Below are 25,373 nucleotides of genomic sequence, written 5' to 3' on the forward strand. Positions count from 1 at the left end.
TCACTCTCACAGTCACTAGCCTTGTCTATTTTTGGTTTTCCGGCGGTTGTCTTTGGCTGCAAAGCCGTGATGAAGTAGTGCTTCCGTACAGGAGCAGTTTCCTAGTACTAACTGTTTTTCGATATTTCCCACGGATCAATATTTTGCGCGTCGTCAGTGTATAGTACGGAGTATAAACCTAAGTGGGCAGTCAGTTGCGCATGGAGAAAACAATGTGGGCACTGGCCAGTGAAGTCTGTTCCGGTTCGTTGTGCCTTGTCACCCTCCACATCAGATGTCATTTGTTTATCGGCGCCGTCGCCAGGTTGACGTGTGACTTGGGCCGTTGGCGTTGGGAGCATCGCAGTGACAGCGAACGCCCAACTGAAACCCGCACGTGGCAACCGGCCGGGAGCTCGCGAGAGGCAGGCAGGCGTACGTGTCGGTCAATCGCTCCCCCGAAACAAGAAGATGCATGGTGGTGAAGGTTTTTTTTTGTTTTCGTTTCAAGAAGAAACGCAGAAATGAGATGAAGCGAAGAGGTCGATCCGATATAGTGTCGTCACTTGTTCTTCAGTCCAGGCGCGTTATGTGGCACACTGGCACGCAAGCCATGCATCCATCCGACCGGCCGTGTTCGATCGAGGTATTTTCCAGGCACCAGCTCCCGTCCCGTTCTATAAAACGCTCACGCGGCGCGATCTAGCACTAGTAAAGCTACACCACTTCCCTCTCTCTCTCCCTCTCTTTCACAAAGCAAAGCTACCACCGATCGATCGAGCAAAGACTAAACCACGCGGCATCGCCTCTCATCTCTTCCCCACGCGCGTCGTCCCGCGTACTCCCACCACGCACCACACCGTTCTCAGTCCTCACAAGCCGAAGCCGGTTTCGTATCCCCGGCCGGCCTCCTCCTGAATGGCAGCGTGCACCTGCCGACGGGCGGCGGCAAGCGTTGGCCGCGCGCGAGCTACGGCGCCCGCGCCCGCGCCACCACGGCGCGTCCCGAAGAGGGGTCAGGTGCTGAAGCGGGCGCTCAAGAGCCTCCTCTCGTGGCTGCCGCGCCGCGGGTGGTGGCTGGCCCGGCTCGGCCGCCGCCCTGCCAAGCTCGGCGGGACCAAGGCCGCCGGCGCCGTCGCAACGCGTCTTGGCTAGCCACTTGCCACTAAAATTAAGGTCGAGCTATCCTGCACCTGCACGCGACGACCCATGCATGTGGTCGTGTTCACTCGTTTTCTTACAGCAAGTTTTCCTTCCTGGTCTAGCTATTTTTCTTCCGTAGATCTTGACACCTCGCCATATTTGTACTCGCACACGATCCACACTAACTTCTTTCTGATGATTTCATTCCAGGACCAATAAGCTATCACTCAACTGGCTGCAGGTCGTCAACGAGTCAACTTGTCCGGGTCCGGAGGGGTGGGTGGAGCAAAGCATATGGTTGCCTCCTCCCTTCCGTTCCGTGGACGTCATACTACTGTGTATCACTATAGTCAACTTCTTCTTGTTTCATTTGTTGGTTATTATTTTGTTGGTCCCAGATCGAGCTGGTGCACCAATCCATGGAATTGTATAACATATATATACATTACTATTCTCTACGTTTTCACATTTTGGCTGTTCAAGTTAAACTGCCAAAACGTTTTATATTAATGAACCGATGTACAACTACTTGTACTCAAGAAACATATGCAATGGTAGCAAATGGGTAGCGACTCTGAGGGCGATCTCGGAGGCACCTCCACCCAGGGACGGAGCCAGAAATGAAGTATAAGGGGGGCAATCTTAGTATGAGGGGGGCAGAACTAGCTAAAATCACAGAAATAAGGAGCTGCTATGGCTTGTGTTCAAAGGAAAATCATGAGCATAGGTGCGCCCCCCCCTCGTCCCCCCTTGTCTCCGTCCCTGCCTCCACCACGCCGTTCGTCGGAGGTAAGTTCTGGGCCCTTGGCTCTTTGGTCGGAGACGATGATGGCGTCGTCGGATCTCCCATCTCCTCCTCTTCGGAGGCGTTTTGGAGTGGGTCGCCGGATCGGTCAGGCCCGTCCACATCACGTCGGGCGGACAAGAGAATTGAGAAGAGACGCTTGCAGAGGGAAGCGGCCAGGATTCTCGTCGATTCTTCGCTGGAGGTATGTGTTCCCTCTCCCTCCCGTCGGTCGCTCGTTGATCTCAGAATTCCGGTGCTTCCTCCTTCGACATTTCTTTTAGAAAGCTTTGATGCGAAGGAGTGGATTCGTGTGCAGCGGATCAAGAACAAGCAACGGTATAATAAGGGTATGGTTGTTCGTTCTTCTCGCTTTGGTTCCTGGGATGCCAAAGATCATAGAGATCTCAGGCGATCACCGACGGTGAGTGCAAGATCTGGGAGAGATGGATCGCATTCAAAAAAAATTGAACGTTCTGGTCAAAACGGGCATAAGGCCCATGTTGAACCGGTTCGTGTGTTGGGCTGTGGCTCGAGTTCCAAGGCCATGCACGTCGTGAATAAGGCATTGAGATCGTTTCATCTAGGGTTCTCGTCCCCAGTCCGTGGTCGCGTTCCCGTCTCCCCCGTTTCTGTGGGTGCTGGCGGCGCTGCCTGTGCGATGGCTGGGCGCGACGATCGGTTTCAGCATACGCAGCAACAACAGCATGGTCCTCCCGCCGGTCCTCCCTCACAGCGTGGCCATAACATGCCTCGTCCTCAACAACCTCAACCGCCTCTCCCTCCCCATCAAGGAGGTAATGGTGGTGGCGGCGCTGCGTTCGGCAGGGATGTAAACTTTAACAGAGGTCAGGGGTTCCAGCAGCAACCTTTTTTTAACAACTCCCGTTATGAGTCTGGGTCTGGTTCGAATCAGAATTATAATAGTGGCTGGGCTGCGGATCAATTCAATGAGAATGCCAATCAGAGTTTTGGCGGAGATTTTGGTCAGTTTGACGAAGGGTATTATGATGGTGGTAACAACTTTGGTCAGAACATGGGGAATAATGGTGGAAATAATTTCCGTCGTCCATTTAGGCAACAATTTAATGGGAATAATCGCAACAATGGCTTCAACAATGGTGGGTATCGGAATAATGGCAGAGGCCGTTCTCCGAGGCCTCCGATTAATCGTAATGGAAGAAATCCTCCTGCAGCGGTTGTTAACCAGCCAGGTGTGCAGTCTGAGGTTGTGGACACAACGACTTTGCGTAAGTCTGCCGTGGTGCCGGTGGCTGCTGGATCTTCTGCTGTTCAGAAACCGGTCTCCATGGATGCTTCTGTGGGTGATGCTGAGAGAAGTTCCAAAGGAGTTAAGGTAGATAAGACTTTGTGTTTCCGTTGTGATCAGAATGGTCATAGGGCGGATGTTTGCACTGCTGTTTTATGTGTGTACTGTGAGCGAGCTACTCATGCGTCCAAGGATTGTCATTTGCTGAATATGCCAAAGCCTGCTCCTACTATTTATGGTATTTGCCGCGCTGAGCTCAGAATTTATGACGTGCCTGCTTCAGATGAGTTGAAGTTCAAGCATGACAGTGGCAAGGTTGCTAGGATTAAAGTGGATGGCGGAGTGCTTTCAGCTGATCAGGTTATTTCAGAGCTTGGTTGGATTGTCCCAGGTGAACACCAGTGGTCTCTTGAGAAAGTCGAGGACAATGTGTTCAAGACGGTTTTTCCTACAAAAGTTGACCTGGCTAGATTGGTGAAGATTTGTTCAGTCCCTATAGATGCGGCGAATGGACTTTTCTTGCTTTTTGAGGAGTGGTCTTCTGGTCCGGTTGATAAGTTCAAACTGGAGGAGGCTTGGGTGCGTGTCCATGGATTGCCACAAAAGCTCAGGTGTGACTATTTGGCACTCTTTGGCGTTGGTGCTCTTATTGGTAAGCCATCGGTTGTGGATATGGAGTTTACTCGAAAGCATGGGATCGCAAGAATGTTTTTACAGATTACTAGTCTACAGTATGTGCCTGATGGTGTTGACCATACGTATGATGGCGAGGGCTTTGGTATTACTTTTGAGATTGAGGGGTACAAGACTCCTAATCCGGCGGATGAGGAGATGGAAGAGGCCAATGGTAATGGAGAGGACAATCCTCCAAAGGAGACGGATGGGAATAGGAAGCACAATGTTCCTGCTAAGGAGGCGGGCAAGGATGTTGCCCCTACTCCCCAGGTCCGTCAGGGGAGTTCTCAGGTTGGCAAAACTATGGACGTTGGTAAAAGTGCACCCCTCTTGAAGGTTGGTTCCTTGTTCATTGCCACAACGCCATGTGGTTCTCCTTCAAGCGAAAGCAAGCTTGGTGTGCACACGGCTAGAAGGTCGTGGGGAGAGAGGTCTGAGCTAGATGATGAGGGTCTGCCATCACCGTTGTCTTTTTCGGCACCTGCTAAAATACATGATTGTTGTGTTAAGCCTCATGAGTTCCCCACCATTGCGATAACGCCTCCTAAGCCAGGGAGCGTGCAGGCTTATAATTTTAACATGGATCTCGGTCCATTGTCGCCGATTAGATCGCCAAGGACGAACGGTGATGGACCTGTCCTTCGGTCTGGGGCCTATTCGCCATGCAAGATAGATGGACCGGAGGTCCAGGATGTGTTTTTGGAAGGGGAGAGCGCACGCCAGGAGGCTGCTGTCTCTCCATCCCATCTGGCTTCGCTGCAGCTGTCGTGTACCCCACAGGCGGGTGCATGTCACAGCGTGTCGCCACAGCTGCCGTGTACCCCACGGGCGGGTGCACGTCGTAGCGCTTCGCCTCAGTTGCCGTGTACCCCACAGGCGGGTGCACGTCGCAGCACATCGCCGTTGCCGTGTACCCCACAGGCTGGTGCACGTAGCAGCGTTTCGCCGCAGCTGCCGTGTACTCCACAGGAGGGTGCACGTTGCAGCGTGTCACCGCAGCTGCCGTGTACTCCACAGACGGGTGCACGTCGCAGTTCTTCACCGCTGTTGCCTTGTACCACACAGGCGGGTGCAGGTCGCAGCGTTTCTCCGCAGCTGCCGAGTACCTCAGGTGGGGGTGCTCGTCGCAGTCTCTCTCCAAGTTCGCTTCCGGGGACAGGGTTTTCCTGGGTGGAAGGCTCTCGCAAGCGGAGGTGGTAGCCTTCAGCGGTGTTCCCATTGGAGGCATACGGTCAAGTGAACGTATAAGGGCTCAACCCAATGCTGATTCGACTCAGCTTGAGAGAGCACAGCTTCTAGCGCAGCAGCGCGATCACGCATTGGATTCAGGTACAAGTTTATGTGCTAAATTTTCTATTGCATCTATACCTGATGATGTGGTTAAGACTAGGGCGTCTATGTTAGGGGTTTCGCTAGGTGTTTCTCCATCTCAGGTTTCGTCTTCTATTAAGAAACTAAAGGATGTTGACTTGCAACGAACGCTAGTAATGTTACATAGAAATGAAGAAAAGGTTAAGGCTGACGTTTCTTCAGTGAATAACTTGGTTCTGGATAAAGCTTTTCACCTTTCTGAAGATCTTAGGGATGAGGAGCAACAAGGCTTGGCAGATCATAAGGATCATGCACTCCCCTTATCCAAGCCTAAGCGTGTTTATAAGAAAAAGAAAGTTGAGGTGTCTGTAGCAATACGTACTAGTGCTAGGCTGAGATCTAAAAGTTAATTAATGAAGGGTAGTTTTTGGAATAGTGACGGTTTTAGAGATCCGGCAAAACATTCTGTTGTTCGGGATACTATAAGGGAGCATAAGCTCGATTTTTTCGCTGTTATAGAAACAGGGAGAGATAGTTTTGCGGTGCCTTTTTTGCAGCATTTATCTGGTGGTCTAGACTTTGTTTGGTATTGTCTCCCACCTTTGGGTCGTTCTGGGGGTATTCTAGTGGGGTTTAATTCTCAGTCTATTAAGGTTAATTCGTTTGACGCCGGGGAAAGATGTGTTAAGTTTCATCTTTCCTCAAGGGCGGACAATTTTGAGTGGGATCTAGTTGTGGTTTATGGTGCAGCTCAAGATGCTCAAAAAGGAGAATTCTTGGCTGAGTTAGTGCGGTTTTGTGATGATGATGTTCGGCCTAAATTAGTGGGGGGCGATTTTAATATCATTCGTAGACAGGAAGAGAAGAATAATAGCAATTTTGATGCCCGCTGGCCTTTTATTTTTAATGCCATTATTGAGAGTCTTGATTTAAGAGAATTAGTCCTCTCGGGTAGGCAATTCACATGGGCCAGTAGGAGGGATATTCCTACATACGAAAAGCTTGACAGAGTGCTTGCTAGTGTGTCTTGGGAACAGAAATTCCCTCTAGTCACTGTGAGAGCCCTAACAAGATCTGGGTCGGATCACACACCGCTTTTATTGGATTCAGGTGAACAAGCTCACCATGGCAATAAGGCGGGATTTTCTTTTGAATTATCTTGGCTAAAGAGAGATGACTTCTACGATATGGTGGCCCATCAGTGGAATGCCATTCATTGCGGAAATACTCCTATGGAAGTGTGGCAGAATAAGGTCCGTCACCTTCGTAATTTTCTTAGAGGTTGGGCTAGAAATGAAAGCAGCGTTTACAAAAAAAGAAAAGGAACGGTTGCTCAAGATCATTGATGGCCTTGATCTGAAAGCTGAAAATATTCCTCTTAATATTTCAGAGAGGGATACTTTAAAAGAGGCAAATGAAAAGATAGCCAGGTTGCGCCGTGACGAAGAGTCTAAATGGGCACAAAGGGCTAAAGTGAAGCATATCCAAGAGGGGGGTAATAACACCAAGTATTTCCATTTAGTTGCTAATGGAAAACATCGGCGTAAACAGATCTTTCAACTCGAACAAGACGAGGGAACGATCATTGGTCATGATAACATCAAACATTATATTTCTGAATTTTATAAAAGACTGTTTGGGCCTCCGGATGACAATCACTTCTCTCTAGATGAGTCGCAAGTGAATGATATCCCCCAGATTTCCACCGACGAAAATAACATCCTGGTTGCCGACTTCGAGGAGAAGGAGGTGTTTGAGGCGGTGATGCAAATGAAAAAGAATAAGGCCCCGGGACCAGATGGATTTCCCGCGGAGTTCTATCAAACTTTCTGGGAAGTCATTAAAGAAAATCTTATGGCTTTGTTTGTGAGTTTTCAGCGGGGTGAGTTACCGCTATTTCATCTCAATTATGGTACTATTATCCTTCTTCCGAAGAAAGAAAATGCAATTCAAATTCAACAATATAGACCGATTTGCTTATTGAATGTGAGCTTTAAAATTTTCACCAAGGTTGGCACGAATAGGGTCACCAAGGTGGCCCATATTGTGATCCGACCAACGCAAACGGCGTTTTTTCCGGGTAGAAATATTCTAGAAGGAGTGTTAGTTCTTCATGAGACTATCCATGAACTTCATAGGAAGAAAATGGATGGGGTTCTTCTAAAACTAGATTTTGAAAAGGCTTATGATAAAGTAAGGTGGCCTTTTTTACAACAAGTGTTACGCATGAAAGGGTTCCATACTAAATGGTGCCAATGGATAAATAATTTTGTTACCAAAGGGACTGTGGGTATTAAAGTTAATGACATAGGTCATTATTTTCAGACTAAAAAAGGTTTGCGCCAGGGGGATCCCTTGTCTCCTATGTTGTTCAATATTATTGCCGGTATGTTGGCGATTTTAATTGAGAGGGCCAAGGAGGACGGCCAAGTGGAAGGTTTAATACCACATTTAGTTGATGGAGGTATTTCTATTCTGCAATACGCTGACGACACGATCATTTTTCTGCAGCATGATTTGCAAAAATCCCTCAATATGAAGTTATTTCTTTGCATTTTTGAGGAGTTGTCGGGGCTGAAAATTAATTTCCATAAAAGCGAAGTGTTCTGCTTTGGGGCGGCTAAAGAGGCTGAACATGAGTATACCACTCTCTTTGGTTGCGGGGCAGGTTCATTGTCCTTTAGATATTTAGGTATTCCTATTCACCATCGCAGGCTTATGAATAGTGAATGGAAGGCAATTGAGGATCGGTTTGAGAAAAAGCTCGCTAGTTGGGCTGGGAAGCTTCTCTCTTATAGTGATCGTCTGGTACTAATTAACGTAGTGTTAACTAGTTTACCAATGTTCATGTTATCCTTCTTTGAAATACCTAAAGGGGTGAGAAAAAGACTGGACTTTTTTAGATCAAGATTTTTCTGGCAGAGTGATGGCCACAAAAAGAAGTATAGACTTACTAAGTGGAATATTATTTGCCGACCCAAGGACCAGGGAGGTTTGGGCATAGAAGTGCTTGACTTAAAAAACAAATGCCTATTAAGTAAATGGCTTTATAAGTTGTTAACTGAACGTGGTGTTTGGCATGAACTAGTTACTAATAAGTATCTTCACTCCAAGTCATTATCCCAAGTAAAGGCTAGGGCAAATGATTCTCCCTTTTGGAAAGGTCTCATTAAAAATAAGGAGGATTTTTTTAGTAGGGGCTCTTTCAAAGTGGGAAGTGGTGAACAAACCCGATTTTGGGAAGACACGTGGTTAGGAGACACGCCTCTTTCCCAACAGTATCCCTCCCTTTATAACATAGTGCACGCTAAACAAGCTTCAGTGGCTACTGTTATGGGTCAATTGCCTTTGAACATAGGTTTTAGGCAAGCGATCACGGGCAATAGGGAGGTTAGTTGGACTCACCTTTGCAGCAGGCTTATTAATATTCACTTAACCACACAGCCCGACACTTTTGTTTGGAAGTTAACTAAATCGGGCATTTTTTCCGTCAAATCCATGTATCTAGACTATATGGATGACCATACTAAATTCCTTCGTAAATATATTTGGAAGATTAAGGTACCACTTAAAATTAGAATTTTTATGTGGTTCCTTCTTAAAAGAGTGTTGCTTACTAAGGATAATCTAGCGAGAAGGAATTGGCAAGGGAGTAAAAAATGTTGTTTTTGTGACGAAGATGAGTCAATACAACATCTTTTCATATCCTGCCCATTAGCTAAAATTGTGTGGCAAATTGTTTATATGGCCTTTAATATTACTCCGCCTACTAATATCACAAATATGTTTGGGAATTGGTTATCCGGGGTAGCAAAGGTGAATAAATCGCATATAAGAGTTGGTGTGTGCGCTTTATTATGGGCGGTCTGGAACACGTGAAATGATTATATTTTTAACAAGGCAAAATCTACTTCTTTTATGCAGGTTGTTCCGATGGCTACTCATTGGATCCGTATGTGGTCCTACCTACAACCAATGGAGAAACGCAAGGATATGGATATTGGGTGCAGCCGCCTAGAGAGGGTTGCACGGGATTTATACAGCCAGTTCAGTTGGCGTTTTGATCGTAGATTAACATGTTAGTGCAGAGTTGCTTCATGTGGTCATTTGTTTTTAGATGGTTGATTCATGTATCGACCTTGAGCGACCCATGATGTAATCTATTGTAAGACAATACTTAAATAATTAAATAAACGCCGTATGCATCTATCGATGCAGAGGCCGGGGCACTGTCCTCCATTTCGAAAAAAGAAACATATGCATGTGTATACCTGATGCCTTACTGTCTCCTGTATGTTCTTTAGATCTGTATCCAGACATACTTACATTGTTTCACATATTAGTTTTTACTGATTTACATCAGAATAAGTAACGCAGTGAGTACCATTCTACCAGTACGTAAGTGAAGTTTCGACCATGCTATGTCAAAAAAATATTATGGATCGTAAATAAGATTGAAGATGGCTGGCTGTCTTGTGATTATGAAGAAACTCCACTTCTCATCCTTAAATTCTTTGGAAAGTTCACCTTTCATTCCAAAAATTAGTTTAAAACGCACCTTGAACTCTCATAATAGTCTACTTTTCATGCCTTTTCGGTTGAGTTGAGAAACTCGCTGACGTGGGGAAGAAGAAATAGTCAATCAACCGAATTTGTTTTGAACCACACCAAGCACAAGATAGCTAGATGTGAAACTCAACATCTTAATGCAACAAACTAAAACCCATGCATCACATAATTAGTCTCTCACTCAATTTCTTCCTCTCCCAACTAACTTGAAGCGTTGCGCCACCAAGGATGCTTGCTTTGCCCATCAAAATTGTCCAGACTCTACGTCCTTAAAACGTTGCCTTGAGTTTTTGGCCACCCGTGGCTGATATTTTCCTGGCTCAACGAGACAAGGATTAAAAATGAATGATTCTGAGAGTTTTAGGATCATCTTGAACCAAACAGAAGTTCTAGGACAATAAATGAACTTTCAATAGAATTCAAGGACCAAAAGTGTACTTTGTTCTGTGATCAACCATGCACTAATTTATCCTTTATTCTCATTTATAATTATTAATCTTTGATTTTCACCAATAATCGAAAGCCTATGTATTAAATCGGGCTAGAAATATTTTTGTCAGTGTCATGACAAACAAAAGTGAAAAAACAGCTAAAACATACAATTAAATGCCATAACAAAACTGGCCAAGCCCATCAAGAAGTTTTCGCTTATTATGGCGCACACGAACATCATAATAGGCCAGCAGAAGCTTTTTTTTAAGATAGTAGGCCATCAAACTTGAGCCCGAGAGAAATAATGCCGCACCTCCTTCCGAGATGGGAAGTGCTGGGAGCTGCTTTACCCCGACCTGGTCGGTGTATAACAGCCACCGACCACCCCCTCTGGTCTTTGTTGGGCCGGCCCATGTTTCGCTGATACTGGTTCCTTCAACTGCTTCGCTGTGGACTGGTTCGCTGTTCGTTATCGAGCTGAGTTCGATTGTCGTCGGTAGCAATTTTAATTTCGTTGTTCGGTAACTAGCTGGGACTGCTTCTAAACGGAGCGAGTTCGAATCTAGTCGCTAGCAATTTTTCAGTACGTTTAATTTTTGGGAAAATGAACGAAGCAGTCACGACATTGATTCTCACACTAGCGTTTTCTCAGTTCGTGACAGTTTACTGAAATTATACAAAAAGCAGATATAGGAACATTGTTAGAAAATTCCACAAAAAGAAGTTCCTTCTGTCTACAAACAAATTGTATGTACTTTATGAACGAAAATGTATTTTTCTCTATGAACAATTTCCGAATTTGAACATTTCTGAATTTGAAAAAAAACTTATATTTGAACAATTTTCGAATCTGAACGATTTTCATATTAGAACAGTTTTCGAATTTGAACAAATTTCATATATGAACGGTTTTTAAATTTGAACGGTTTTCAAATTTGAATTCCACAGAAAGAAGTTCCTTCTGTCTACAAACATATTGTATGTACTTTATGAACAAAAATGTATTTTTCTCTATGAACAATTTCCGAATTTGAACATTTCTGAATTTGAACAAATTTTATATTTGAACAATTTTCGAATCTGAACGATTTTCATATTAAAACAATTTTCGAATTTGAACAAATTTCAAATTTGAACGGTTTTCAAATTTGAACAGTTTTCGGATTTGAACGTTTTTCAAATTTGAACATTTTTTAATTTAAACTTTTTTTCAATTTGAACAATTTTTAAAAACTGAAATTTTCGAATCTGAAAAAATATAAACAAAACCGAAAACAGAAAAAAGAAAAGAAAACAGAAAAAGAACCCAGAAAAGAAAAAAGAAAAAGAAAAAACGAACTGCTACAGGCTAAACAGACACAAATGGGCCTGACCCATACCTGACCAGGGGGTGTGCGGTGGCCGGTAGCCACCGACCTGGTCGGTGTATAGGTTTTGCCCAAGTGCTAGGCATCAGGAAAGTGAAAAAAAAAGGCTGCTTACAGAACCATCTGCGCGTCCAGTTATGTAGAATTTTTTTTACCAATTTTATCCATGCAAGTGGCGGATCCAGCCCAATATTTTAGGGCCCCACCCTTAATCTGCTGGCTCATTGCATCTAACATTCATTTGCAACATTTTTCCAAATATGTAAAAACTTGTGACACGTATCAAAAAGTGATGTACTCAATTCCCAATTTGGTTCTGTCAATGGAGGGAGTACTATACAACACAATCATCTCGCTTCGTTAACTATAGTGTCGCGTAAGCATTTTACCTAACATACCGTGCTAAGATACATTCATTGTGAAAGGCCTAATCTAGTAGCATGGATGGTTTGTGAGAGTAGTACTTATAAATGAAGAAGATTTGAGTAAGTAATAGTAGGACAGAAAAGTAACCATCCATAAATTTCTACATCTCCACAAAAATCTATGCCACACATATGAATCTTCACAAGTCTTACGTCAATGTTTCAAATTAGGTGTGCAAAATAACATTAAACAAGTGTTATAATTGTCGTGGAGCAATTTGCCTTTATTTTGCATCTGCATTGATAATATTTAGATTTTTTTTTCCGAACGGGGGAAAATATCATCCTAGCTTCTGCATCTAAGGGATGCACACGGCTTTTTATTAGATTATTCACAACATCTTACAAGAACAGTTACAAAGATTGAACTCAAGTCACCAAAACTAACGATAGCTCGCTAATCCTACATCACTGATGGGGGGGGGGGGGGGGGGCAAGGTTTTGGGTACCGGTTTGAAAAAAATCTCTGAGGGGGCTGAGATTTCCGGTAACCACGGTTACCGGAGATAACCGGCCAAATACCGGATGAAATTCTCAAACAAAATTTGAATTTCAAACTGAAAAATGTCTAAATATTTTTGAAAATACGGTTTTGAGGAGAAGAAAGTGAAAGATTTGTACAATGAATCAGGGCATGGGATATAGTGGAGAGGAAACACGTACGATTTAGGTTGGCTAACCAATCAACCTAAATTCAAACCAAATTTGAACAGACCGAGATTTTTTGACCGATAAATTCATTTACCAGAGGGGGCTGAGAATTCCGGTTACCGGCTGGTAACCGCGCTATTCCAACCGGTAACCAAATCCCTGGGGGGGGGGGAGGGGGGGGGGGGTCAATGAATAGCGCCAACACCCTGACATCACACCAACGCGCATCATCAAAAAACCGAAGGCCTCGACAAGTCGCCCAATGGCGAGCAGGTGGCACAACCGGTCCGGTAGACCCTCGGCTTGTACCATCATACACGCTCCAGAAGTCATCGCCGCCACCGTCTTCTGCATACCCATCTTCAGGGAGATCAATGTAAAGACCTTGCGAGGCCTACCACCAACGCCACCACGACGCCAGACGACACCACCATCCTGCGCACGTCCATCACACTGGGTTCGTCTCCGAGGCTCCGCTGCACCATGCAGCCGAGACCCGCCAACATCGGCGCATGATACGTCTCCGACGTATCGATAATTTCTTATGTTCCATGCCACATTATTGATGATATCTACATGTTTTATGCACACTTTATGTCATATTCGTGCATTTTCTGGAACTAACCTATTAACAAGATGCTGAAGTGCCGATTCTTGTTTTTGCTGTTTTTGGTTTCAGAAATCCTAGTAAGGAAATATTCTCGGAATTGGACGAAATCAACGCCCAGGGTCCTATTTTGCCACGAAGCTTCCAGAAGTCCGAAGAGGAGACGAAGTGGGGCCACGAGGTGCCCAGACCCTAGGGCGGCGCGGCCCCCCCCCCTTGGCCGCGCGGCCCTGTGGTGTGGGGCCCTCGTGCCGCCTCCTGACCTGCCCTTCCGCCTACTTAAAGCCTCCGTCGCGAAACCCCCAGTACCGAGAGCCACGATACGGAAAACCTTCCAGAGACGCCGCCGCCGATCCCATCTCGGGGATCCAGAGATCGCCTCCGGCACCTGCCGGAGAGGGGAATCATCTCCCGGAGGACTCTACGCCGCCATGGTCGCCTCCGGAGTGATGTGTGAGTAGTCTACCCCTGGGCTATGGGTCCATAGCAGTAGCTAGATGGTTGTCTTCTCCCCATTGTGCTTCATTGTCGGATCTTGTGAGCTGCCTAACATGATCAAGATCATCTATCTGTAATTCTATATGTTGCGTTTGTTGGGATCCGATGAATAGAGAATACTTGTTATGTTGATTATCAAAGTTATGTCTATGTGTTGTTTATGATCTGGCATGCTCTCCGTTACTAGTAGATGCTCTGGCCAAGTAGATGCTTGTAACTCCAAGAGGGAATATTTATGCTCGATAGTGGGTTCATGCCTCCATTGATATATGGGACGATGTGACAGAAAGTTCTAAGGTTGTGGATGTGCTGTTGCCACTAGGGATAAAACATTAGTGCTATGTTCAAGGATGTAGTTACTAGTTACATTACGCGCAATACTTAATGCAATTGTCTGTTGTTAGCAACTTAATACTGGAGGGGGTTCGGATGATAACCTGAAGGTGGACTTTTTAGGCATAGATGCAGGCTGGATGGCGGTCTATGTACCTTGTCGTAATGCCCAATTAAATCTCACTATACTCATCATAATATGTATGTGCATGATCATGCCCTCTTTATTTGTCAATTGCCCAACTGTAATTTGTTCACCCAACATGCTGTTTATCTTATGGGAGAGACACCTCTAGTGAACTGTGGACCCCGGTCCAATTCTCTATCTTGAAATACAATCTATCGCAATCTTGTTCTACTGTTTTCTGCAAACAATCATCTTCCACACAATACGGTTAATCCTTTGTTACAGCAAGCCGGTGAGATTGACAACCTCACTGTTTCGTTGGGGCAAAGTACTTTGGTTGTGTTGTGCAGGTTCCACGTTGGCGCCGGAATCCCTGGTGTTGCGCCGCACTACATCCCGCCGCCATCAACCTTCAACGTGCTTCTTGGCTCCTCCTGGTTCGATAAACCTTGGTTTCTTTCTGAGGGAAAACTTGCTGCTGTGCGCATCATACCTTCCTCTTGGGGTTCCCAACGAACGTGTGAGTTACACGCCATCAAGCTCTTTTTCTGGCGCCGTTGCCGGGGAGATCAAGACACGCTGCAAGGGGAGTCTCCACTTCTCAATCTCTTTACTTTGTTTTTGTCTTGCTTAGTTTTATTTACTACTTTGTTTGCTGCACTAAATCAAAATACAAAAAAAATTAGTTGCTAGTTTTACTTTATTTGCTATCTTGTTTGCTATATCAAAAACACAAAAAAATTAGTTACTTGCATTTACTTTATCTAGTTTGCTTTATTTACTGTTGCTAAAATGGCCAACCCTGAAAATACTAAGTTGTGTGACTTCACAACCACAAATAATAATGATTTCTTATGCACACCTATTGCTCCACCTGCTACTACAAGCAGAATTCTTTGAAATTAAACCTGCTTTCTTGAATCTTGTTATGCGAGAGCAATTTTCGGTGTTAGTTCGATGATCTGCTGCCCATCTTAATAATTTTGTTGAACTATGTGAAATGCAAAAGTATAAAGATGTAGATGGTGACATTATAAAATTAAAATTGCTCCCTTTCTCATTAAGAGGAAGAGATAAAGATTGTTTGCTATCTCTCGCCTAAGAATAGTATTGATTCATGGACTAAATGCAAGGATGCTTTTATTGGTAGATATTATCCCCCTGCTAAAATTATATCTTTGAGGAGTAGCATAATGAATTTTAAACAACTAGATACTGAACATGTTGCTCAAGCTTGGGAAAGAATGAAATCTCTGGTTAAAAATTGCCCAACCCATGGACTGACTACTTGGATGATCATCCAAACCTTCTATGCAGGACTAAATTTTTCTTCGCGGAATTTATTGGATTCAGCTGCTGGAGGTACCTTTATGTCCATCACTCTTGGTGAAGCAACAAAGCTTCTTGATAATATGATGATCAACTACTCTGAATGGCACACGGAAAGAGCTCCACAAGGTAAGAAGGTAAATTCTGTCGAAGAAACCTCTTCCTTGAGTGATAAGATTGATGCTATTATGTCTATGCTTGTGAATGATAGGACTAATATTGATCCTAATAATGTTCCGTTAGCTTCATTGGTTGCACAAGAAGAACATGTTGATGTAAACTTCATTAAAAATAATAATTTCAACAACAATGCTTACCGGAACAATTCTATTAATAACTATAGGCCATATCCTTATAATAATGGCAACGGCTATGGTAATTCTTATGGGAATTCTTACAACAATAATAGGAGTTCACCCCCTGGACTTGAAGCTATGCTTAAAGAATTTATTAGTACACAAACTGCTTTTAACAAATCTGTTGAAGAAAAGCTTGGGAAAATTGATATACTTGCTTCTAAAGTTGATAGTCTTGCTGCTGATGTTGATCTTTTGAAATCGAAAGTTATGCCTAATGAGAATCATCATAATAAAATTGTTACTACAGCAAATGCCATCCAAGTTAGAATTAATGAGAATATAAGATTGATGGCTGAACTGCGTGCTAGGTGGGATAGAGAAGAAAATGAAAAACTAGCTAAAGAGAAGAATGTAGCTAAAGTTTGGACTATTACCACCACTAGTAATGCTAATGCTACACATGTTGCTGCACCTCCTACTATTAATAATAAAAAAATTGGTGTTAGCAATGTTTCCACTTCTAATGCAAAGCGCGAGAACCGCCCGAAATCGCTAAAACTCGCTGAAGGCACTGTGATAAAACTGCTGAAATTTTTTCCAACATTGGGGATGATGATCCCATTGCTTTAGATTATAATGGTTTGAATTTTGATGATTGCCACATCTCTGAAGTTATAAAGTTCTTGCAAAAACTTGCTAAAAGTCCTAATGCTAGTGCTATAAATTTGACTTTCACACAACATATTACAAATGCTCTCATAAAAGCTAGAGAAGAGAAACTAGAGCGCGAAGCCTCTATTCCTAGAAAGCTAGAGGATGGTTGGGAGCCCATCATTAAGATGAAGGTTAAAGATTTTGATTGTAATGCTTTATGTGATCTTGGTGCAAGTATTTCCGTTATGCCTAAGAAAATTTATAATATGCTTGACTTGCCACCGCTGAAAAATTGTTATTTGGATGTTAATCTTGCTGATCATTCTACAAAGAAACCTTTGGGGAAAGTTGATAATATTCGCATTACCGTTAACAATAACCTTGTCCCCGTTGATTTTGTTGTCTTGGATATTGAATGCAATGCATCTTGTCCCATTATATTGGGAAGACCTTTTCTTCGAACTGTTGGTGCTATCATTGATATGAAGGAAGGTAATATAAAATATCAATTTCCTCTCAAGAAAGGTAAGGGTAAATCCCAAGGTAAGATTGACACACCATCTCTTGATAATACTTGATACACACTTTCTGCGCCTAGCTGAAAGGCGTTAAAGAAAAGCGCTTATGGGAGACAACCCATGTTTTTACCTACAGTACTTTGTTTTTATTTTGTGTCTTGGAAGTTGTTTACTACTGTAGCAACCTCTCCTTATCTTAGTTTAGTGTTTTGTTGTGCCAAGTAAAGTCGTTGATAGAAAAGTTCATACTAGATTTGGATTACTGCGCAGAAACAGATTTCTTTGCTGTCACGAATCTGGGCTGTTTTCCCTGTAGGTAACTCAGAAAATTATGCCAATTTACGTGAGTGATCCTCAGATATGTACGCAACTTTCATTCAATTTGAGAATTTTCATTTGAGCAAGTCTGGTGCCTCGATAAAATTCGTCAATACGAACTGTTCTGTTTTGACAGATTCTGCCTTTTATTTCGCATTGCCTCTTTTGCTATGTTGGATGAATTTCTTTGATCCATTAATGTCCAGTAGCTTTATGCAATGTCCAGAAGTATTAAGAATGATTGTGTCACCTCTGAACATGTTAATTTTTATTGTCACTAACCCTCTAATGAGTTGTTCTAAGTTTGGTGTGGAGGAAGTTTTCAAGGATCAAGAGAGGAGTATGATGCAACATGATCAAGGAGAGTGAAAGCTCTAAGCTTGGGGATGCCCCGGTGGTTCACCCCTGCATATACTAAGAAGACTCAAGCATCTAAGCTTGGGGATGCCCAAGGCATCCCCTTCTTCATCGACAACATTATCAGGTTCCTCCCCTGAAACTATATTTTTATTCCATCACATCTTATGTGCTTTGCTTGGAGCGTCGGTTTGTTTTTGTTTTTGTTTTGTTTGAATAAAATGGATCCTAGCATTCACTTTATGGGAGAGAGACACGCTCCGCTGTAGCATATGGACAAGTATGTCCTTAGTTTCTACTCATAGTATTCATGGCGAAGTTTCTTCTTCGTTAAATTGTTATATGGTTGGAATTGGAAAATGATACATGTAGTAATTGCTATTAATGTCTTGGGTAATGTGATACTTGGCAATTGTTGTGCTCATGTTTAAGCTCTTGCATCATATGCTTTGCACCCATTAATGAAGAAATACATAGAGCATGCTAAAATTTGGTTTGCATATTTGGTTTCTCTAAGGTCTAGATAATATCTAGTATTGAGTTTGAACAACAAGGAAGACGGTGTAGAGTCTGATAATGTTTTCAATATGTCTTTTATGTGAGTTTTGCTGCACCGGTTCATCCTTGTGTTTGTTTCAAATAAGCCTTGCTAGCCTAAACCTTGTATCGAGAGGGAATACTTCTCATGCATCCAAAATACTTGAGCCAACCACTATGCCATTTGTGTCCACCATACCTACCTACTACATGGTATTTTCCGCCATTCCAAAGTAAATTGCTTGAGTGCTACCTTTAAAATTCCATCATTCACCTTTGCAATATATAGCTCATGGGACAAATAGCTTAAAAACTATTGTGGTATTGAATATGTAATTATGCACTTTATCTCTTATTAAGTTGCTTGTTGTGCGATAACCATGTTCACTGGGGACGCCATCAACTACTCTTTGTTGAATTTCATGTGAGTTGCTATGCATGTTCGTCTTGTCTGAAGTAAGAGAGATCTACCACCTTATGGTTAAGCATGCATATTGTTAGAGAAGAACATTGGGCCGCTAACTAAAGCCATGATCCATGGTGGAAGTTTCAGTTTTGGACATATATCCTCAATCTCATATGAGAAAATTATTAATTGTTGTTACATGCTTATGCATAAAAGAGGAGTCCATTATCTGTTGTCTACGTTGTCCCGGTATGGATGTCTAAGTTGGGAATAATCAATAGCGAGAAATCCAATGCGAGCTTTCTCCTTAGACCTTTGTACAGGCGGCATAGAGGTACCCCTTTGTGACACTTGGTTAAAACATGTGCATTGCGATGATCCGGTAGTCCAAGCTAATTAGGACAAGGTGCGGGCACTATTAGTACACTATGCATGAGGCTTGCAACTTGTAAGATATAATTTACATGATACATATGCTTTATTACTACCGTTGACAAAATTGTTTCATGTTTTCAAAATCAAAGCTCTAGCACAAATATAGCAATCGATGCTTTTCCTCTATGGAGGACCATTCTTTTACTTTCAATGTTGAGTCAGTTCACCTATTTCTCTCCACCTCAAGAAGCAAACACTTGTGTGAACTGTGCATTGATTCCTACATATTTGCTTATTGCACTTATTATATTACTCTATTTTGACAATATCCATGAGATATACATGTTACAAGTTGAAAGCAACCGCTGAAACTTAATCTTCCTTTGTGTTGCTTCAATACCTTTACTTTGAATTATTGCTTTATGAGTTAACTCTTATGCAAGACTTATTGATGCTTGTCTTGAAGTGCTATTCATGAAAAGTCTTTGCTATATGATTCACTTGTTTACTCATGTCATATACATTGTTTTGATCGCTGCATTCACTACATATGCTTTACAAATAGTATGATCAAGGTTATGATGGCATGTCACTCCGAGAAATTATACGTGTTATCGTTTTACACCTTTCGGGACGAGCAGAACTAAGCTTGGGGATGCTAATACGTCTCCGACGTATCGATAATTTCTTATGTTCCATGCCACATTATTGATGATATCTACATGTTTTATGCACACTTTATGTCATATTCGTGCATTTTCTGGAACTAACCTATTAACAAGATGCCGAAGTGCCGGTTGCTGTTTTCTGCTGTTTTTGGTTTCAGAAATCCTAGTAAGGAAATATTCTCGGAATTGGAAGAAATCAACGCCCAGGGTCCTATTTTGCCACGAAGCTTCCAGAAGTCCGAAGAGGAGACGAAGTGGGGCCACGAGGTGCCCAGACCCTAGGGCGGCGCGGCCCCCCCTTGGCCGCGCGGCCCTGTGGTGTGGGGCCCTCGTGCCGCCTCCTGACCTGCCCTTCCGCCTACTTAAAGTCTCCGTCGCGAAACCCCCAGTACCGAGAGCCACGATACGGAAAACCTTCCAGAGACGCCGCCGCCGCCGTTCCCATCTCGGGGGATCCAGGAGATCGCCTCCGGCACCCTGCCGGAGAGGGGAATCATCTCCCGGAGGACTCTACGCCGCCATGGTCACCTCCGGAGTGATGTGTGAGTAGTCTACCCCTGGACTATGGGTCCATAGCAGTAGCTAGATGGTTGTCTTCTCCCCATTGTGCTTCATTGTCGGATCTTGTGAGCTGCCTAACATGATCAAGATCATCTATCTGTAATTCTATATGTTGCGTTTGTTGGGATCCGATGAATAGAGAATACTTGTTATGTTGATTATCAAAGTTATGTCTATGTGTTGTTTATGATCTTGCATGCTCTCCGTTACTAGTAGATGCTCTGGCCAAGTAGATGCTTGTAACTCCAAGAGGGAGTATTTATGCTCGATAGTGGGTTCATGCCTCCATTGATATACGGGACGATGTGAGAAAGTTCTAAGGTTGTGGATGTGCTTTGTTGCCACTAGGGATAAAACATTAGTGCTATGTTCAAGGATGTAGTTACTAGTTACATTACGCGCAATACTTAATGCAATTGTCTATTGTTAGCAACTTAATGTTTGGAGGGGGTTCGGATGATAACCTGAAGGTGGACTTTTTAGGCATAGATGCATGCTGGATGGCGGTCTATGTACTTTGTCGTAATGCCCAATTAAATCTCACTATACTCATCATAATATGTATGTGCATGGTCATGCCCTCTTTATTTGTCAATTGCCCAACTGTAATTTGTTCACCCAACATGCTGTTTATCTTATGGGAGAGACACCTCTAGTGAACTGTGGACCCCGGTCCAATTCTCTATACTGAAATACAATCTACTGCAATACTGTTCTACTGTTTTCTGCAAACAATCATCTTCCACACAATACGGTTAATCCTTTGTTACAGCAAGCCGGTGAAGTACTTTGGTTGTGTTGTGCAGGTTCCACGTTGGCGCCGGAATCCCTGGTGTTGCGCCGCACTACATCCCGCCGCCATCAACCTTCAACGTGCTTCTTGGCTCCTCCTGGTTCGATAAACCTTGGTTTCTTTCTGAGGGAAAACTTGCTGCTGTGCGCATCATACCTTCGTCTTGGGGTTCCCAACGAACGTGTGAGTTACACGCCATCAGCGCAGTAGATGGAACACCGCTCCGCTAGATGACTTCCTCCAGGTATCACTTGTTCCAGAACGATGCCTCAAGAGGGAAAACGACACCAGAGGTGTTGCCATCATCTAATCCGTATCCAGATCTGAGGTTTCCCCCAGAACAAAGAGGTTGAGGTCGGATCTGTAGCAACGATGCCTTCAACAAGGTTATGACGCCCGAGGACGCCACCATCTTCGGCTCCGACCGAATCGTAGCCCGGTTCTCACCGGCCAGACCCCACCCCAATGATGCAGATCCGCCTGAAGAAGAGTCGATGCCGTCCGCCGCACCACCGATGCGGCGCCGTGGTACCCGATACACCACGCCCAAGCCCTCCTTGCCGGTTAGCCGCCGCCAATGACGACCACCAAAGCAGTTCGAAGGGGACAAGGGGAGGAGGAGGGGCCCCGCCGGTGCCGGCGCCGGGCATAGTTTGCCTGGGCGCGCACCTTTGGCGGCAGCGGAGGTGGGAGGAGGCAGGTGGAGGGGGTAGGAGGCGCGGCGGCGAGGGTTTCCTCCCCCGCCGCCCGCGTGGGGGTGATGGCGTGTAATACACACGTTCGTTGGGAACCCCAAGAGGAAGGTATGATACGCACAGCAGCAAGTTTTCCCTCAGTAAGAAACCAAGGTTTATCGAACTAGTAGGAGCCAAGAAGCACGTCGAAGGTTGATGGCGGCGGGATGTAGTGCGGCGCAACACCAGGGATTTCGGCGCCAACGTGGAACCTGCACAACACAACCAAAGTACTTTGCCCCAACGAAACAGTGAGATTGTCAATCTCACCGGTTTGCTGTAACAAAAGATTAGATGTATAGTGTGGATGATGATTGTTTGCGAAGAACAGTAAAGAACAAGTATTGCAGCAGATTGTATTCAATGTAAAAGAATAGGACCAGGGTCCACAGTTCACTAGAGGTGTCTCTCCCATAAGATAAATAGCATGTTGGGTGAACAAATTACAGTCGGGCAATTGACAAATAGAGAGGGCATGACCATGCACATACATGATATGATGAGTATAGTGAGATTTAATTGGGCATCACGACAAAGTACATAGACCGCTATCCAGCATGCATCTATGCCTAAAAAGTCCACCTTCAGGTTATCATCCGAACCCCTTCCAGTATTAAGTTGCAAACAACAGACAATTGCATTAAGTATGGTGCGTAATGTAATCAATAACTACATCCTCGGACATAGCATCAATGTTTTATCCCTAGTGGCAACAGAACATCCACAACCTTAGAACTTTCTGTCACTGTCCCAGATTTAATGGAGGCATGAACCCACTATCGAGCATAAATACTCCCTCTTGGAGTTAAGAATAAAAACTTGGCCAGAGCCTCTACTAATAACGGAGAGCATGCAAGATCATAAACAACACATAGATAATAGATTGATAATCAACATAACATAATATTCTCTATCCATTGGATCCCGACAAACACAACATATAGCATTACAGATAGATGATCTTGATCATGTTAGGCAGCTCACAAGATCCGACAATGAAGCACATAAGGAGAAGACGACCATCTAGCTACTGCTATGGACCCATAGTCCAGGGGTGAACTACTCACTCATCACTCCGGAGGCGATCATGGCGGTGAAGAGTCCTCCGGGAGATGATTCCCCTCTCCGGTAGGGTGCCGAAGGCGATCTCATGAATCCCCCGAGATGGGATTGGTGGCGGCGGCGTCTCAGTAAGGTTTTCCGTATCGTGGCTCTCGGTACTGGGGGTTTCGCGACGAAGACTATATGTAGGCGGAAGGGCAGGTCAGGGGGCCACACGAGGGCCCCACACACCAGGGCCGCGCGGCCAAGGCCTGGGCCGCGCCGCCCTGTTGTGGCGGCGCCTCGTGGCCCCACTTCGTAAGTCCTCCGGTCTTCTGGAAGCTTCGTGGAAAAATAGGCCCCTGGGCGCTGATTTCGTCCAATTCCGAGAATATTTCCTTACTACGATTTCTGAAACCAAAAACAGCAGAAAACAGCAACTGGCTCTTCGGCATCTCGTTAATAGGTTAGTGCCGGAAAATGCATAAATATGACATAAAGTATGCATAAAACATGTAGATATCATCAATAATGTGGCATGGAACATAAGAAATTATCGATACGTCGGAGACGTATCAGCATCCCCAAGCTTAGTTCCTGCTCGTCCCGAGCAGGTAAAAGATAACAAAGATAATTTCTGGAGTGACATGCCATCATAACCTTGATCATACTATTGTAAGCATATGTAATGAATGCAGCGATCAAAACAATGGTAATGACATGAGTAAACAAATGAATCACAAAGCAAAGACTTTTCATGAATAGTACTTTCAAGAGAAGCATCAATAAGTCTTGCATAAGAGTTAACTCATAAAGCAATAAATCAAAGTAAAGGTATTGAAGCAACACAAAGGAAGATTGAGTTTCAGCGGTTGCTTTCAACTTATAACATGTATATCTCATGGATATTGTCAATGTAAAGTAATATAACAAGTGCAATATGCAAGTATGTAGGAATCAATGCACAATTCACACAAGTGTTTGCTTCTTGAGGTGGAGAGAGATAGGTGAACTGACTCAACATAAAAGTAAAAGAAAGGCCCTTCGCAGAGGGAAGCATTGATTGCTATATTTGTGCTAGAGCTTTGGTTTTGAAAACAAGAAACAATTTTGTCAACGGTAGTAATAAAGCATATGTGTTATGTAAATTATATCTTACAAGTTGCAAGCCTCATGCATAGTGTACTAATAGTGCCCGCACCTTGTCCTAATTAGCTTGGATTACCGGGATTATCATCGCAATACACATGTTTTAACCAAGTGTCACAAAGGGGTACCTCTATGCCGCCTGTACAAAGGTCTAAGGAGAAAACTCGCATTTGGATTTCTCGCTTTTGATTATTCTCAACTTAGACATCCATACCGGGACAACATAGACAACAGATAATGGACTCCTCTTTAATGCATAAGCATGTAGCAACAATTAATGTTCTCATATGAGATTGAGGATGTATGTCCAAAACTGAAACTTCCACCATGATTCATGGCTTTAGTTAGCGGCCCAATGTTCTTCTCTAACATTATGCATGCTCTAACCATTAAATGAGTGGTAAATCTCCCTTACTTCAGACAAGACGGACATGCATAGCAACTCACATGATATTCAACAAAGAGTAGTTGATGGCGTCCCCAGGAACATGGTTATCGCACAACAAACAACTTAATAAGAGATAAAGTGCATAAGTACATATTCAATACCACAATAGTTTTTAAGCTATTTGTCCCATGAGCTATATATTGCAAAGGTAAAGAATGGAAATTTTAAAGGTAGCACTCAAGCAATTTACTTTGGAATGGCGGAGAAATACCATGTAGTAGGTAGGTATGGTGGACACAAATGGCATAGTGGTTGGCTCAAGGATTTTGGATGCATGAGAAGTATTCCCTCTCGATACAAGGTTTAGGCTAGCAAAGTTATTTGAAACAAACACAAGGATGAACCGGTCCAACAAAACTTACATAAAAGACATATTGTAAACATTATAAGACTCTACACCGTCTTCCTTGTTGTTCAAAACTCAACACTAGAAATTATCTAGACTTTAGAGAGACCAATTATGCAAACCAAATTTTAGCAAGCTCTATGTATTTCTTCATTAATAGGTGCAAAGTATATGATGCAAGAGCTTAAACATGAGCACAACAATTGCCAAGTATGAAATTATTCAAGACATTTTAGAATTACTACATGTAGCATTTCCCGATTCCAACCATATAACAATTTAACGAAGAAAATTCAACCTTCGCCATGAATACTATGAGTAAAGCCTAAGGACATATTGTCCATATGCAACAGCGGAGCGTGTCTCTCTCCCATACAATGAATGCTAGGATCCATTTTATTCAAACAAAAACAAAAATAAAAACAAACCGACGCTCCAAGCAAAGCACATAAGATGTGATGGAATAAAAATATAGTTTCAGGGGAGGAACCTGATAATGTTGTCGATGAAGAAGGGGATGCCTTGGGCATCCCCAAGCTTAGACGCTTGATCTTAAAATATGCAGGGGTGAACCACCGGGGCATCCCCAAGCTTAGAGCTTTCACTCTCCTTGATCATATTGTATCATCTCCCTCTCTTGATCCTTGAAAACTTCCTCCACACCAAACT

At 43.6% G+C, this 25,373-nt stretch overlaps 1 long non-coding RNA gene across 1 annotated transcript; it reads left to right on the forward strand.

The window, feature by feature from the left end:
• The first annotated feature begins 705 nt into the window (after positions 1-705).
• On the forward strand, positions 706-1,647 carry LOC127313443 (uncharacterized). The gene is made up of 2 exons (XR_007859002.2): positions 706-1,155; positions 1,333-1,647. It is a non-coding gene; the product is annotated as an uncharacterized lncRNA (long non-coding RNA).
• Positions 1,648-25,373: the final 23,726 nt, after the last annotated feature.

This window comes from Lolium perenne, chromosome 7 (assembly GCF_019359855.2).
Source record: "Lolium perenne isolate Kyuss_39 chromosome 7, Kyuss_2.0, whole genome shotgun sequence".
In the NCBI taxonomy this organism is placed as follows: Eukaryota; Viridiplantae; Streptophyta; class Magnoliopsida; order Poales; family Poaceae; genus Lolium; species Lolium perenne.